The sequence below is a fragment of the Dendropsophus ebraccatus genome, chromosome 7, assembly GCF_027789765.1.
Source record: "Dendropsophus ebraccatus isolate aDenEbr1 chromosome 7, aDenEbr1.pat, whole genome shotgun sequence".
In the NCBI taxonomy this organism is placed as follows: Eukaryota; Metazoa; Chordata; class Amphibia; order Anura; family Hylidae; genus Dendropsophus; species Dendropsophus ebraccatus.
The window spans coordinates 131,290,651-131,306,631 of NC_091460.1; the positions used below are offsets into that span (position 1 = coordinate 131,290,651).

General features: G+C 45.6%; 1 protein-coding gene across 2 annotated transcripts in view; it reads right to left on the minus strand.

Annotated features, from left to right (window-relative positions):
* The window catches only part of ANK2 (ankyrin 2), a 382,082-nt gene that overhangs the window by 314,148 nt on the left and 51,953 nt on the right, over positions 1–15,981 (minus strand). The window contains exon 1 of one of the 2 annotated variants that reach the window (XM_069978471.1): positions 9,039–9,107. The exons of the other annotated variant lie outside the window; for it this stretch is intronic. The gene's annotated coding sequence lies outside the window, so the exon portion shown is untranslated. Of the gene's footprint in view, positions 1–9,038; positions 9,108–15,981 lie in introns of those variants that run through there. 2 annotated transcript variants of the gene reach the window in all.

Sequence of the window (15,981 nt, forward strand, 5' to 3'; positions counted from 1 at the left end):
TTTTGTGTTTTCAGCAGAAAGCAGCAGCTGAGAACTGGGGGAAGGAGACTGAATAGATAATAACAAGTATGGAAGTAATTGTTAGTCTCACCGTGGGCAGCAACATATCAAAAGTTATGTTTGAGTGGAATACCCCTTTAGGTTATGTTCAAACAGGGAAGACAACAGCCGTTATGTCACGGCTGCGGCGGCGTCCCATGCTCCGGGCCGCCACCGCAACTTTCCCCTGCCTCATGCAGCCGCCGGGGTCCATGTGCAGGGACCCGGCGCTGCCACTAGTTCGGCCCCGGGGGGCGCCTTACCTCGCCCCGCTCCTGTCTCTGTCTGTCCCGGCTAGGGCGCGTGCGCGCGCCGGCTGCCTCAGATTTAAAGGGCCAGTCCGCCCTTAATTGGTAGTTGCTCTGGTCACTCCCTATATAATCCCAGTATGCCCCACCACAGGTGTTGGAGCCCCTACATGCTTCCCATAGCGTTTGGCCCAGCTCCCTGTTGTTCCTGACCTCAGTCCTTGTTCCTAGTCCCTGTCCACTGTCCCGGTCCCTGTCCGCTGCTTAACCATTGTTCCTGAGCTCTGCCTGCCACCTGCGGTTACGCCTACAGACCTCTGCCTACAGACCTCTGCCTGCCTACTGCTCCTGCCACGACTCGCCTGCTGTCACTAGCAACCAAGCCAGGGGTAGCGACCTGGGGGTCGCCTGCCGCAGCAAGTCCATCCCGCCTTGCGGCAGGCTCTGGTAAAAACCAGCGGCCCCTTAGACTCCGCTCCCTGGTGCGGTTACCACCATCGCTAGTGACAGTTCAGTGGATCCACGACTCCAGGCATTACACGTTATTTGCGTCACCCAGCCAATACTGCAGTATCGGCCACATGAACATCACTTTATTTTAATTGGAATGTGGGCACACTTAGATCTGCCCCCACTCCAATTTGCCATAGCACACAATGTAAAGTACGGCCAAGTAGGTTTGTCATTTTCTACCACCAGTTGATTTGAAAGAAAAAAAAATTGGAGAACACCCCCTTTAAATCTACATAAAAAAGGTGCTTTGTTTTTTAAACCAAAAGAATTTTGAATTCAGTTTCATGCGGATTTAAACCACAATATTTACCGTAATCTTCCTATAAAAGTGTTTCTCCTGCAGACATATCTCAGCTCTGACTCACAGGAAATTTGTCTTTTTCCTCGAAATGAACTTTCGTTCAGGGAACTAATTTAGGGAATTAAACATCAGACCAAAGACAATGGGGCAGAATCCTATGCAGCCTGCTGGCATTACAGGTACAATCCATGAGTGATTTCTGCACTGTGTACACGCTGCATCCAATGCACAAAGAGTTCAAGAACCAGAGCGAGCTGCATTATTACCCACAGTTCAATAGGATAAGCAGATTGCTGGGAGCTAATCAAGTAATCCCGCTCTACCTTCACATGGCTTTCTGACAAGCTCTTCCCTGGGACGCTGCTAATCATAGTGAAAGTCCCTTGAATGAACCTGAGCAAAAATGCAGAAGGAAATTTACACGATTATATGAATATATACATAACATATGTACAATCTAATAGGTTAAATAACTATGTACTCTGTCAGTAGGTTTATGGTGTCCAATCTCAGGGTAGCATAAACTAGTGAGAGAGAAGCTGAACAGAATGATGTATCACTTACATTGTTCTGTGCAGCCAATCCAGACAATGAAGAATAAGTAGTCTTCTCCATTATGTGCATGAGCCCAGTAGTCCTGGATATTCATGAGAAGCAGGAAACTCCGCCCACCAGCAGTTATCTATTCATGCTGTGTATAGGCAGTCAACTGTCAATCAGCAGCAGGAGGGCGGGGGGAGGGGTGTGGCAAGAATCCTATTCTCCTGCATATTAGGAGAACGGCGGAAGAGAATGATGTAAGTAATACCTGTCTGTTTAGCTTTTTTGTCTATAGTTTATGCTGCCCTCATTTAAGGCAGCATAAACCTAGTGACAGATTCCCTTTAAACTTGCCAAGCGTTTTATTTTTACACAATTGGGTTCGCATCTATATATTATAAGAGGGCCCAATAATCCACCATTACTAGTGCTTTCTTCACAGGCCGGAGTGAGGTATCTATATACTCAAAGCACTATTGCAGTCAATCCCTGGCCTTAGTGAGATATACGACACAATACTCTGGGGGCAATCATTGTCTGCAGACATATTTTGGGTATACGGGGACAAGGCCAGTGGCATTCCTTACACTCGTAAATGTTAGAAACAGGTATTCAGTACGGATTAGGTCTACAACACAGAAACAAATACATGATATAAAATACAATCACACATATCTGACGTGTAATAGCCATGCGTGGTTGACAGCTCACGACTGCGTAAAGAAAATATATAAAGTATATACATACTTGTCCACACTCCCTGCTGTCCTGCTAGCATCGGCCTGCTCCCTTCTGAAGTGACAGGCCACTCAACCAATCACTGGCTGCGGCACTGCCCTGGTGATTGGCTGAGCGGCCAAAGCTAGCAGGACATCAGGGAGAGCGGACAGGTATTGGGTAATTTTTCTTCTCTCAAATCAACTGGAGCCAGAAAGTACTAGAAATGTGTAATTTACTTGTATTAAAAAAATCTCCAGTCTTCCAGTACTTTTCAGCTGCTGTATGTCCTGCAGGAAGTGGTGTATTCTCTCCAGTCTCACACAGTGCTCTCTCCTGCCACCTCTGTCCACGTCAGGAACTGGCTAGAGCAGTAGCAAATCCCCATAGAAAATCTCTTCTGCTCTCGCTCTCCAGACTGGAAAGAATACACCACTTCCTGCAGGACATAAAGTTGCTGATAAGTACTGGAAGACTTGATATTTTTTAATAGAAGTAAAAGTACAAATCTCTGGCACCATTTGATTTGAAAGAAAATTTTTTTTGATAAACAACCCCTTTAAGGCAAGAGCTGCATTGCATTGCATTGCTAAAGATGTCTGTGCATCCCTTGCTGCGCAATTGTTATTAAGCAAATCGGTGCTCACTTACATAAAGTCAAAACGTAACAACGTGTAACACAGCCTCTAGTCTGTTCAGGTTTGCCACAATGCTTTACAATACTTAAAGGATACCTGTCACCCCTCGTGCAGGGGTGACAGGCTCCCGATCCCCATTAGAGCGCCCTATACTTACCTAATCGCGCCGGGTCCCGCTTCCTGATGCGGTCGGGTCACGGAGATTTCAGCTCCTGAAGCCCGGCGCGCGCGCACACAGCAGAGTCTGACGCTCATAGAGAATGAATGGGGAGTCCGATGCTCCGTCATTCTCTATGGGCATCGGACTCTGCTGTGCGCGCACGCGCCGGGCTTCGGGAGCTGAAATCTAAGTGACCCAACCGCTTCAGGAAGTGGGACCCGGCGCAATTAGGTGAGTATAGGGGGATTAAGCAGGGGGTCAGGAGCCTGTCACCCCGGCACGGGGGGGTGACAGGTCCTCTTTAATCCCTGACTTACTTGTCCCTTCATATGGCAGGTTATATGATCTCTTCATATACGGTCAGTATAATATGCTACTTCAAAGTAAAGAGCAAAAAAATACATTAAATCTTAAATCAATGCAAAACCTTAAAAATGTGGGTCCAACATCAGTTAAAGGGATATGGGTTTTATATAAATAAAGCTTGAAGGGGTTGTCTGGGCAGCGTGATTTTTAGTTATAGGGAGGGGGGAATCATGGGGCTTTGGGCCCTGCTGTGTGTCACTTCTGCTGTGATGTCATAGGCTCCCTTAGGGGCCTATTCCACAGAGCGATAATCGGCCGAATCGGAGGGATAATCGGCCGAATCCACCCAATCCGTCCGATTATCGCTCCGTGGAATAGAGAGAATGATCAGCCGAAGATCGTGTCATCGGCTGATCGTTCATTTAGGTACAGACCTAAAATCATCGTTCGCCACCAGCACATCGCTACGGTGGAATAGCGGTATGGGGCGGCGACCGACGATTTCAGCAGCATCATACATTACCTGTCTGGGTTGCAGGTCTTCTCCTTCTCCTGGGGTCCCGCGCGCAGCAGCTTCGGTGCGGGGCCGCCGCTGCCAGTGATTGGCTGAGCAGTCTTCAGTTCTGACAGCCCCGTTCCGAAGCTGCATGTTCGCGGGACCCCGGGAGAAGGAGAAGACCTGCAGCCCGGACAGGTAATGTATGGTGCAAGGGCTGCAAGGACATCGGTAACTATGTCCCTGCAGCCCTCACTTAACGATCATCGGGGCCGTGGAATAGGCCCAGTAAACGTTTACATCGTTGATCGGGCCCCCATCGGCCCGTGGAATAGGACCCTTAGCCAATCATTAGCTGTGGAAGGATATCGCTGTTGCCGCTGACTTGACAAGTGGGCCTGTGATGTCACATCCCTAAACCCAGAAGTGGCACAAAGTAATATCAGGGCAGTGAGGCGGCATGGGTATTTCCCCAAAGCAAATTTTCCCATAAGAAATCATAGAAATGCAGAAAATTGGTTCCCCACCCCAAAAATAATGATTTATTATTCTGAATAACAGGTAAAACAAATGAAACAAACATTCAGAAACAGCAGAATCTGTGATATTATAAGTTACTGTACAGTAATGAAGAGGATGGAAAACACAAGGGCTGACAGAGACTGCAGGGAGCATGAAGGAATGAGCAGGACAGATGTGGGCACATTCCCTCCCCTTTGTGGATTTAGCTGAACCGTGACCCCAATCTATATCTGGGTAGTTGAGGTCCCCCATTACTACTACTGTCCCCTCCCGGGCAGCCCGCTCTATTTGTCTATTCAACTGGCCATCTACCTCCTCAGTAATGTTGGGGGGTCTATAGATTACACCAAGAATAATTTTTTCACTCTTTCCCTCCTTCTGTAGTTCTACCCACAATGCTTCCACATCATCACAGTCATCGCCCACTATTGCATCTTTTACACTCACTTTAATATCATTTCTGACATACAGACATACTCCTCCTCCCCTTCTGCCCACCCGGTCCCTTCTGAACAACGCAAATCCCTGAATATTGACAGCCCAGTCATGTGAGGAGTCCAGCCATGTCTCAGTCACACCAACCACATCAATGGACTCCTCCAGAACCAAGGCCTCCAGCTCCCCCATCTTGCTGGCTAGACTTCTGGCATTAGTAACCATACACTTTATATTACCATCGAGTTTATCCGCCTCATGGGATTTATTACTGTGCTGTGGCTACAATCATCCTCACTGTTCATCCGCAACATATGGATCTCCCTATGCACTGTTCTTATCCTCCCCCCACAGGACCCTTCTCCTCTCACCTTAATGTTCTGTCCCCTCTCTAACCTATCCGTTACTATATTACACACTACATTGTCCTCCCTCCACATCCCTAGTTTAAAAACCCCTCCACCCCTTCTAGGATTCCCTCCCCCAGCACAGCGGACCCTCTTCCATTAAGGTGCAAATTATCTGCGGAAAACAGTTTATACAACCAATGAAAATTCAGCCCAGTGCTCTAAAAACCCAAACCCTTCTCCTCTACACCATGACTTGAGCCATGCATTTAACTCCCTAAGCTCCCGCTGTCTTTCCTGCGATGCGCATGGCACAGGCAGTATTCCAGAGAATACCACCTTGGAGGTCCTTCCCTTCAACTTAGCACCTAGTTCTCTAAAGTTATTTTTAATAGACCTCCACCTACCTTGTATCCTTTCATTGGTTCCCACATGGACCACGACAGCTGGGTCATCCCCAGCCCCCCCAAGTAATTTATCCACCCTTTCCACCACATGCCGAACCCTGTCACCAGGGAGACAGCAAACCATTCGGTTGAGGCGGTCTTGGCGACAAATTATTCTATCCGTCTTCCTGATTATAGAATCCCCTACAACCACTAGCTGTCTAGGCCTACCTACAATACCATCCCGCCCACTACTAGTTGGACTGTTCCCCCGGCTGTTAGGGAGAACAGGTTCCACTAGAGCTGCCATTTCTGACACGGATGCCCGTTTATGAAAAGAAAATAGAATGCACGATTTGGCCTTTTCAGAGTATAATTTTTACTGTTCTGTATAACGGACACGGTAAGGCTGGGTTCACACTGCGATTTTGCAATCCGTATTTTTTTATCCACTTTATGCAAACATACAAATGTATTTGTGTGTATCCGTTTTGATCTCTTTTTCCATTGACTGCCATTATGAAATAACGGATCAAAACGCATCCGTTTTTTAGCGTGTGGTTGACCACATTTTTGTATACGCTAAAAAAAGGATGTATTTTGATCTTTTTTTTTTTTTTTTTTAATAATGTACAGAAATGCATCCGTTTTTTTTTCATCCCTTCTTTGCATAAAACGGATGAAAAAAAAATGGATTGCAAAAACACAGTGTGAGCACAGCCTAACCAAAATCTACAGGTCAGTGCAAAACTTTATATAGTTTTTGTTATATTCTACCTCTTTAAAAAGTTACTTTAGACAGTTGAATGCTGGAGGGGCGGAGGGTCCGCTGTATAACACAGACAGCAGCACCCACCTCATATGGAGCTGGATTCAGCCAGTGGTTCCCCAGAGCTCATCTGCCATACACGTACATGTACAACAATCATCACCAAGGGGTTATATCACATAGACTCCAGCAGGGGGCGCTCTAAAGTTTAATTCATACTGTCTATAAATTGCACTGTACAATAACATTGTATGCCGTAAGCCAACCCCCACCCAGCGGCGTTTACAGACAGCTAGACACAGTTCTATCATTTAGCTATGTTTTTATGCAGGATATTTGAAGTTCGAGAAAAGCTGTGCTCTATCTCCCAAAAAAAGCATGGAGAAACCAATTAGCACAAAAGGTTGGACCTAAAATAATATAATGTCAAAAGGTGAGCCTTAAAGGGGTTGTACACCAAAAAAAAAAAAAATTCTTTCAAATCAACTGCTGCAAGAAAGTGGCAGAGATATGTAGTTTACTTATTAAAAAGTCTTAAGTCTTCCAGTATTTATCAGCTGCTGTATGTCCTGCAAGAAGTGGTGTATTCTTTCCAGTTTAAGGCTATGTTCACACTACGTAAAATAACGGCCGTTGTTTTCACCGGCCGGACTTTTGCGACCAAAACTACGGCTGTAGAATAACGATTGTACGGGCTAGTCGTGAAACTACGGCCATTGTTTAATTTTGATTCCTAGCATGATTATAAACGGGATGAAACAGGTCAAATACTGCGCCCAGCCCGAGAAACCACTAAGAAAACTTTTTACATCAAAATAAAGTTTAATTCGGCAGATATAAGTTTTACGTTCGTGGCCGCATTGAAATCCACGGCCGTTGTTGCAGTATTACCGGCCGGAAATAATTGACATGTTCATTTTTCACGGTGCCGTATAAACAACGGGCGTTACCTGATACGTAGTGTGAATTTAACGGCCATAGTTACATTGCATTGCAGTCATTATAGGGAACCCCAAAACAACAGCCGTAGTTTTGCGGCGCGGACAACGGCCGTTATTTTACGTAGTGTGAACATAGCCTAAAACAGTGCTCTCTGCTGTCACCTCTGTCCATGTCAGGAACTGTCCAGAGCAGGAGAGGTTTTCTATAGGAATTTGCTACTGATCTGGACAGTTCCTGACATGGACAGAGGTGGCAGCAGAGAGCACTATGTCAGACTGGAGAGAATACACCACTTCCTGCAGGACATACAGCAGCTGATAAGTACTGGAAAACTTGAGATTTTTTAATACGAGTAAATTACAAATCTCTTACTTTCTGGTACCAGTTGATTTGAAAGAAAAGAAAAATGGGGTGAACAAACCCTTTAAGGCCCTCCTGAATGTCAATATGGAGCAAGGCTTGTACCACCAAAGTGAGGAGATGCAATTTCATAGGCAAAGAAAGCAAGAAACTGATACTCCTGTGTACAGAAACCGACGGACATCACAACGGCCACTCCCAAACAGCAAGTAAATAACTAATCCAGGGATGACCATGACCAAAACATTAAAGGGTGGTCTTCCATTGGGGTGGTCTTATTATACATGGCCAGTATGTATAGTAGAACATAAAAGAAACCTGATGTGTGGATAAGAGAGTGGTCTTCTCAATGAGGTGGTCTTTGAGAATATATTTCTTTCAAGTTCCATAGGTTATAACAGGGGAAGGGAACCTTGGCTCTCCAGCTGTTGCAAAACTACAACTCCCACCATGCCTGGACAGCCAAAGCTTCGCTTTGGCTGTCCAGGCATGATGGGAGTTGTAGTTTTGCAACAGCAGGAGGGAAGAAGGTTCCCCACCCCTGATTTAGCCTCTTTTTCCCCTTTAAGTTCATACGGCTGATGACGTCCCCCCTCTTGGCTTCATCCAGACGTCTCTTCCCTCCAATCTCATGAAGTAATGAAGAATGTCTTCAGTGACTGCTATTGATGATGATGGAATTACACCTGATTACGGTAAGTGCTTCCCATACTTCATATACGTCACTGATATGCACTGACCTATTAGCCATCATCCACGATAAGGTAAAATATTCTGTCCGTGTATCCGATACGTGCGTTCTCCATACAATGACTTCCAGTCAATGATTTGGTCAATAGAAAATGCAACGTCACCAAACTTCTAGCAACGTCCCTGTATACACTGCAGTAGCCGATTCTTTTACTGGAGAGAATCTAGATATAGACCGGCATGGATGCTAGGGGTATGGGTGTGGCACCCTGAGCCAGCCTGGTACCTCATCACTAGCATCATTCACATAGAGCAGGGCAAGGGGAATCCTGACTCTCTAGCTGTTGCACAACTACAACTCCCATCTTGCATGGTCAGCCTTTCATGATGGGAGTTGTAGTTCTGCAACAGCTGGAGAGAGGCAAGGATCCCTATTCCTGACATAGATGAAACAAACCTATAATATACATAGACCTATGACCATTTTAGTAACTGAAGCATAAATATACTATAATATACTGTATAATACATGTCCTCTATGGGAAAAGTTCTGTATGCCAGCCATAGGTGACCCCTTCTTAAAAGCACTATCAATGGCACCCTCCCCTTCTTCTCAGTTCGTCACTTACTAGCTGTGTAGTCCGGACAGCAGATGCGATGCTCCTCCGCAGCTTCTTCTTACTGCTCCTCCATGTGCTGCTGCTCCCGGGGATGCAGCTCACACACTGGCCGCACCGCCCAAGTCAATCAGGAGCCGTGACGTCACGTGACCAGGAGCCGGCCAATCAGAGGAGGCGACTACGCCCGCTCGTGTCAGGTGCAGCGGCATCCTCCTCCTCCTCCTTCTCCTCAGCGTATGGTCCTGGTGTCCAGTTTCCTCGGCGGGGAGGTCATGGGGTATCGATCTGTAGAGCGCTATGAAGGGGGGAGAGGGGGCTCCTAATGTCACAATGATTCATGTCGAGGCCAAATGTAAGTGCTCATCGTCTGGGGACAAGTCAGCCCGTAATGGCTTATTATATAGGCTGAAAGCAGGCAGGAAACCTATGTATACATCAGGGGTAGGGAACCTTGGCTCTCCAGCTGTTGCAAAACTACAATTCCCATCATGCCTGGACAGCCTTTGGCTGTCCAGGCATGATGGGAGTTGTAGTTTTGCAACAGCTGGAGGGCAGAAGATTCCCCATCCCTGGTATACAGTATACAACATGGCTAGCCTAATACAGGGATAAGCAACATGATTGGCTATGTTCACACGAGGTCAAAAATAGAGAAAAGGCGTGCGATTTTGATGTTTAAATAAAGTCCGTTTTTCCGCAACTTAACTGACGGCAATGGCAATGCATTGAAGTCAATGGGAAGACGGACGTCCACTGCGCACGACGCATTGAATAACGGACGTTTTTACTGCGGACGTCAAAATAATGAACATGCTCATTATTTTCGGACGTCTTTTGCAAACAGCGGACGTTTTTTATTAGTTGTTCACACACAGTTTTTCTTTCCTCACCGTTCTTTCTCCGTTTTTACTTTTCTCCGTTTTGAACTTTTCAATTAAGGGGAATTAGTAACCAAACTAGAATAATGTACCAACACCCGTCATTGCACTAAGGGGAGGCCAGGCTGCTAGATGACGTCCGTTATTTTAGACTCAACTAACGGACGTCATTTTAAACGGATCTGAAAAACCGTTGTGTGAACTTAGCCATTGGGTGACTAGTAATCCCCTGATGAAGGAAGGGAGAGAATCAAAAACTGCCTTATTCTTACACAGTGTATTAAATGGGTTCACCGTTTTTTTTTTCTTTCAAATTATCTGGCGCCAGAGATTTGAAATTTACTTATATTAAAAAATCTCAAGTCTTCCAGTACTTATCAGTAGCTGTATGTCCTGAAGTAGTGTATTCTTTCCAGTCTGGAGAGCAGGAGAGGTTTTCTATGAAGATTTGCTACTGCTCTGGACTGCACTGTGTCAGACTGGAGAGAATACATCACTTCCTGCAGGACATACGGCAGCTGATAAGTACTGGAAGACTACAAATACCTGGCACCAGTTGATTTGAAAGTAAAAAAAAATTAGGGTGAACTACTCCTTTAATAGACAGCCTAAGATGCAATGGATTTCCAATGCTGGCTGACACTCTATAGAAGGGATGGGGAACCTCCGTCCCTGTAGCAAAACTACAATTCCCATCAAGCCTAAACAGCCAAAGCTTTCATAATATGACAGAACGTGGCGCATATTATAATGGATATCTACAATATTTTGTAGGTGCCATAGATTTTAGTGGTTGCTGTGCAGACACCGATGTGCCAACAGTATGAAAAGGCTAGCACCACTTAAAGGGGTACTCCACTCAGAAATAATGTTACTGCCCAGACGCAGAACATAATGAACAGCCTGTTCTTACCTTTCCACGTTCCCCTGGTGTCCTCCGATGTCATCTGCGGTCCCCAGCTCAACAATCCCACCTCTACTACCACAATGGACTGATCTGGCAGTGACAGCCCACTCAGCCAATCACTGATGAAGACGGGACAGCGCCTGGGCAGAAGCATATTAAAGGGAACCTGTCACCCCCCGTGCCGGGGTGACAGGCTCCGGACCCCCGCTACAGCCCCCTATACTCACCTGATCCCGCCGGGTCCCGCTTCTGGATCCGGTCGGGTCACAGAGATCTCAGCCGCTACAGCCCGGCACGCGCGGAGAGATGAGTCGGTATGCTCGCGGCGGGGGCGATCGGAGCGGCGGCGGGGGTGGCGATCGGGGCGGCGGGGGTGGCGATCAGAGCGGCAGCGGGGTGGCGATGGGGGAGGCGGGGGTGGCGATCCGGGCCGGACTGCGGATGAGCGGGGAGCCGGGCTGCGGGCGCGCGATCGCAAAATGAGTGCAAAACGATTTTTCCATACGATATATCGTACCGTCTAAACGTTGATCGTTATGAAAAAAAATCGTTACTCCGACATCGTTAATCGTACGATCGGGCCAATTATCGTTTCGTGTAAACGCACCATTGCCCTTCCATTGTTGAAAGCTCCTTGTCTAGGTAACCGACCACGACCCTGCTCTAAAAGCAGTGGTTTGGCTAGTGTTTATATAGTTATAATGTAGATATATAGGGATATAGGGGGAGATTTATCAAACATGGTGTAAAGTGAAACTGGCTCAGTTGCCTCTAGCAACCAATCAGATTCCACCTTTCATATATATATATATATATATATATATATATATATATATATATTATATTTTTATATAGCTATATATAAAACAGCCACACCACTGCTTTTAGAGCAGAGCAGTGGTCAGAAACCCAGACAATGAGCTGTCAACAATGGGAAGGAAAGAACAGCCTATCAGGAGATAAATAAATATATTTGTTTCAGGGAAGAAAAAGAGTGCTGCACCTCACACCTATGGCTGATACTGGTGCCCCTAGGCTAAATAAAAAACACATCAGAATTTCGTGTATGAATTGATCAAGCCATACTGCCCCATGTACCTCGTGCCGGTATCTGATACACATGGGTCCCTACACTAAGTCCACACCGTGCCAGTCAGTGACTGCCAACCCTGCAGGAGTGCACAGTCAGGGAACGGGGGCCATATGACGGCCCTGCGACCCCCATGTCACAGGAGCAGACCCAAAAACACCACACCAGAACCCGGCCAGCACCGCCGGCGGAGAAGACCGCCCCCAAACAGCACAAGTCTGGATGAGGTATTGCGCTCACCATAAATATATTTGTAAAAATGTTGGACTTGACGAGTCCTACAAGTATAACTGTGTTAATTGAGATGAGAACACCCCCCCTTTGATGAGGTCACCCCCACTTTCTAGTAAACCACGCCTCTTGCTGAGCACGGCACAGTGTCTGAGACACATGAAAATGATGTAAGACATTTTTTAGCACTAACCTCACCAGATTTTTGTTACCGGCCATTTTGATTATTTCCCCTATATGGCTCCGTTCACACAAAGTAAAACTGGCGGGAATTCCACCAGCCCCTGTGTCATAATGGAAGTCTATGGGAGGCTCACGCGCCTCCTCTTTCTGCGCTGAAGAATGAACATGTCCATTTTTCAGCGCGGAGAGAGGAGGCGTGCAAGCCTCCCATAGACTCCCATTATTCTCCGCAACGGAATTCTGACTCCATGTGAACGAAGCCTTATACTGTACTGTAAGAGCCCAATTACATGGGACCATTATTGTGCCGAAAATCGTTATATTGTTCGAATTCAAAAGATAATCGTCCTGTGTAAGGGCCAGTTCACACTGAGGAATCAGCGCTGAAATTCAGCGCTGATTCCTCACTGAAAATTCTGTCCTAAAATATAGTGCAGTGACAAATTTCGTTGAGTTCTATAGAATTTGCGCTCTGCAGTTAACACAGCTGAATTGGCGGATCCACTTTCCGCTGGAAGAATTGACATGTCAATTCTTCTGGCGGATTCCACTGGCGGAATCCTATTGAAATGAATTGAACAGTGAGTTTCTGCTCTGAGTTTCAGTGCGCATTCAGTGCGGGATGAATGAATTTGATTAAATAAAAAAGTAATTTGCGCGGAATTCCGCCACAGGTGATTCCAGGCAGAACACTTTCCTAGCTGATTCCTCAGTGTGAACTGGCCCTAATTGCAGGCAACGATCGAAAAATCATTTGTGTGTGGTTGATTTAGACTTAAAGGGGTAGTGCGGCGCTCAGAAATTATTCACAGAATAACACACATTACAAAGTTATACAACATTGTAATGTATGTTATGTCTGTGAATCGCCCCGTTCCCCGTGTCCCCACACCCCCACCCGTGTACCCGGAAGTGTGGTGCATTATACATTACCTGATCCGTGTCGAGGGCCGTCCACCATCTTGTGCCAAACGTCATCTTCTGACGGACGGCCGAGTCGCTGCCGCCCGTCCCCCCTCCGCCGCGTCACAACTGTGCTCAGCCGCGATTGGCTGAGCACAGTTATGCTCAGCCAATCGCGGCTGAGCATCGGATGACGCTGCAGAGGGCGGCCGGCATTCGGAACAGTCGGAGCTGTTCGCCGTCCGCCCGAAGAAGACGTCGCTGAATGAAGATCGAAGACTGGTGTCGGCACGTGACAGGTGAGTATAGCGGGTACATGGGTGGGGGTGGTGGGACACGGGGAAGGGGGCCATTCACAGACATAACATACATTACAAAGTTGTATAACTTTGTAATGTGTGTTAGTCTGTGAATAATTTTTTACCGCGGCACTACCCCTTTAAACAGTCACTCTCAAATTTTTTTTTTTTTTTTTTTTGCAGAAATCAATAGTCCAGGCGATTTTAAGAAACTTTGTAATTGGGGTTATTAGCCAAATATGCCATTATCTGCATTTTAAAAGCCTTTTCCCAGGTCCCCCCCTCCTTTCCTCTTTTCCATCCACTGCAAAAAATCAGGAAATTGTGACTTGTTGCATCAGACGTACCCAGTCTGGTCTATAGAGAGGGGAGGGGGGAGGAGGAAGGAGGGAGTTAGCCGACAGCAGAGAGCAGAGGATTACAGGCACAGAGCTGGGTGACAGCTGTAATCAGAGCTCAGAGAGGTCAGTGGTGACTGTCAGAGGAGATAAAGGGCGATGGATTTGTAGATTAACTCTTGTTGTCCTGTTTTGGTCTTTTATTTAGCTCTCTCCATAGGAGAACAATGAAGACAGGGGGGAGAGCTTCAAACTGCTTTTTCATGATAAAATGCAATTTTCGGCTAATAAACCCAATTACAAAGTTTCTTAAAATCGCCTGGACTATTGATTTCTGCAAAAAAAAAAAATTCCGACTTTAACACTTTAACACAAATTATCGGTAATCGTTCGCTAATCGCCCGCTGTAATTTCACATTTGTTCGTTGTAATTCCATATTAGTTCACTAATTGTTCAGTGTAATTGCACATCGTTCCTTCTTTTGCTGGGATGAGATGGAGTGAACGATCATAGTATTGTTTGTTGTAACTATCGACTATCGCTCTGTGTAATGTGGTGAACAATTTCAGGATAACGATAAACAATCTCGTTTGCGATCGTTTATCATTGATAGCTAATCGTTAAAAAATCGCTTAGTCTAACAGGACCTTTGACCCTAAAATTGTTAGTCGTTCGCTAATCGTTTGCTAATCGTTCCATGTAATTCTGCATTCGTTTACTAATCGTTCGTTATAACGATTGTAACTAACGGCGATCGTTCCGTGTAATATGGTGAACGTTTTCAGCTTAACAATAAAAGTCTCATTTGCAATTGTTCTCTCAAGGTAAAAAGGAGCTGCATGGCAATCAAAGAAACTCCCCTGCTCAGGGCGCTATACACATTAGACATGTTGCGGAACCTTTTTATCATAAATGTCCCATCTTCCCAACAGATTCCGAACCTCTTTTGGAGATTGAGTTTCCCGTCAGTCGCTGACTGATGAACTTTCCTGTTCTCAAAGACGTTACTTTGCAAGTAAGAAGGCAATTTGTCCTGAAGCAGTTCTGACAGATGCCATCCAGGGGATGAGATTTATCACACCTTGTTCACAGTGGTCAAGGAAAGCCGACAATCTCATATCTCACTTTATGTGCCCAGAAAAACATTCAAAATCAGGTAAATGGAATGTATCATAGATATTTTATCTGCTAATGAAAAAAGGATGCGGACACACATTTCCCCTAACATTTTAAATTCTCTTTCCTAATCTTTTCGGAATGACGCTGACCCAGCAGCAGACCAGACTAATAAAGCACCGATCTCATTGATCAATGCTGTATAATACATACTACACTGATCTCTATGAGAGATCAGTGTAGTTATGCTAGATGTCACCCAGGGGGACTTCTAATTAATGTATAAGTAAAAAAAAAAAAAAATTATTAATAAAAAATCCCATAATAAAAGTCTGATTCACCCCCCTTTTCCCATTTTATAAATAAAAATAAATAAATAAACATATTTGATATCGCCGTGTGTAATCGCCTGAACTATTAAATTATCACATTCCTGATCTCGTGAAATTGGCTCCACCTTTAAGGGATTAAAGTGTAGCTGTCATATAATTTTTTAATCAAATAGTACAAATCAATAGTACAAGCGATTTTAAGAAACTCTGTAATAGGTTTTTCAGGCAAAAAGAAAACTCTTTCTGAACTTAAAAAGCTGTTTTCCTACCCCCTTCACTTCTTGTCTGTGCATTATCAGGCAAAGCCGTCTTCATTACAGAGGAGCAAAGTGAAGACAGGTTTGCTGAGTCCATTATAACCTATGGGAGGGGGGGGGACCAGGGGGATGAGACAGCAGGGAGAGCAGAGAAGCAGTTGTGTGGTTTGGAGACTGGGCAAATGAAATGCTGGATTCACAAGTCAGAAAGATCACTGCTTATCTGGGAGCTTGGTGAGAGAAAATTGCAGGATGTAGTTCTTTTGTACAGCCCTGCTTTTCTCCTCTCTGTGCTCATTCATCCCCCTTGACCCCTCCCCTCTCCATAGAGCATAATGGACACATAAATTCTGCTTCTTCTGAAGTGAGGGGGAGGTAGAAAAACAGCTTTTTGAGTACAGAAGGAAACTCTTTTGC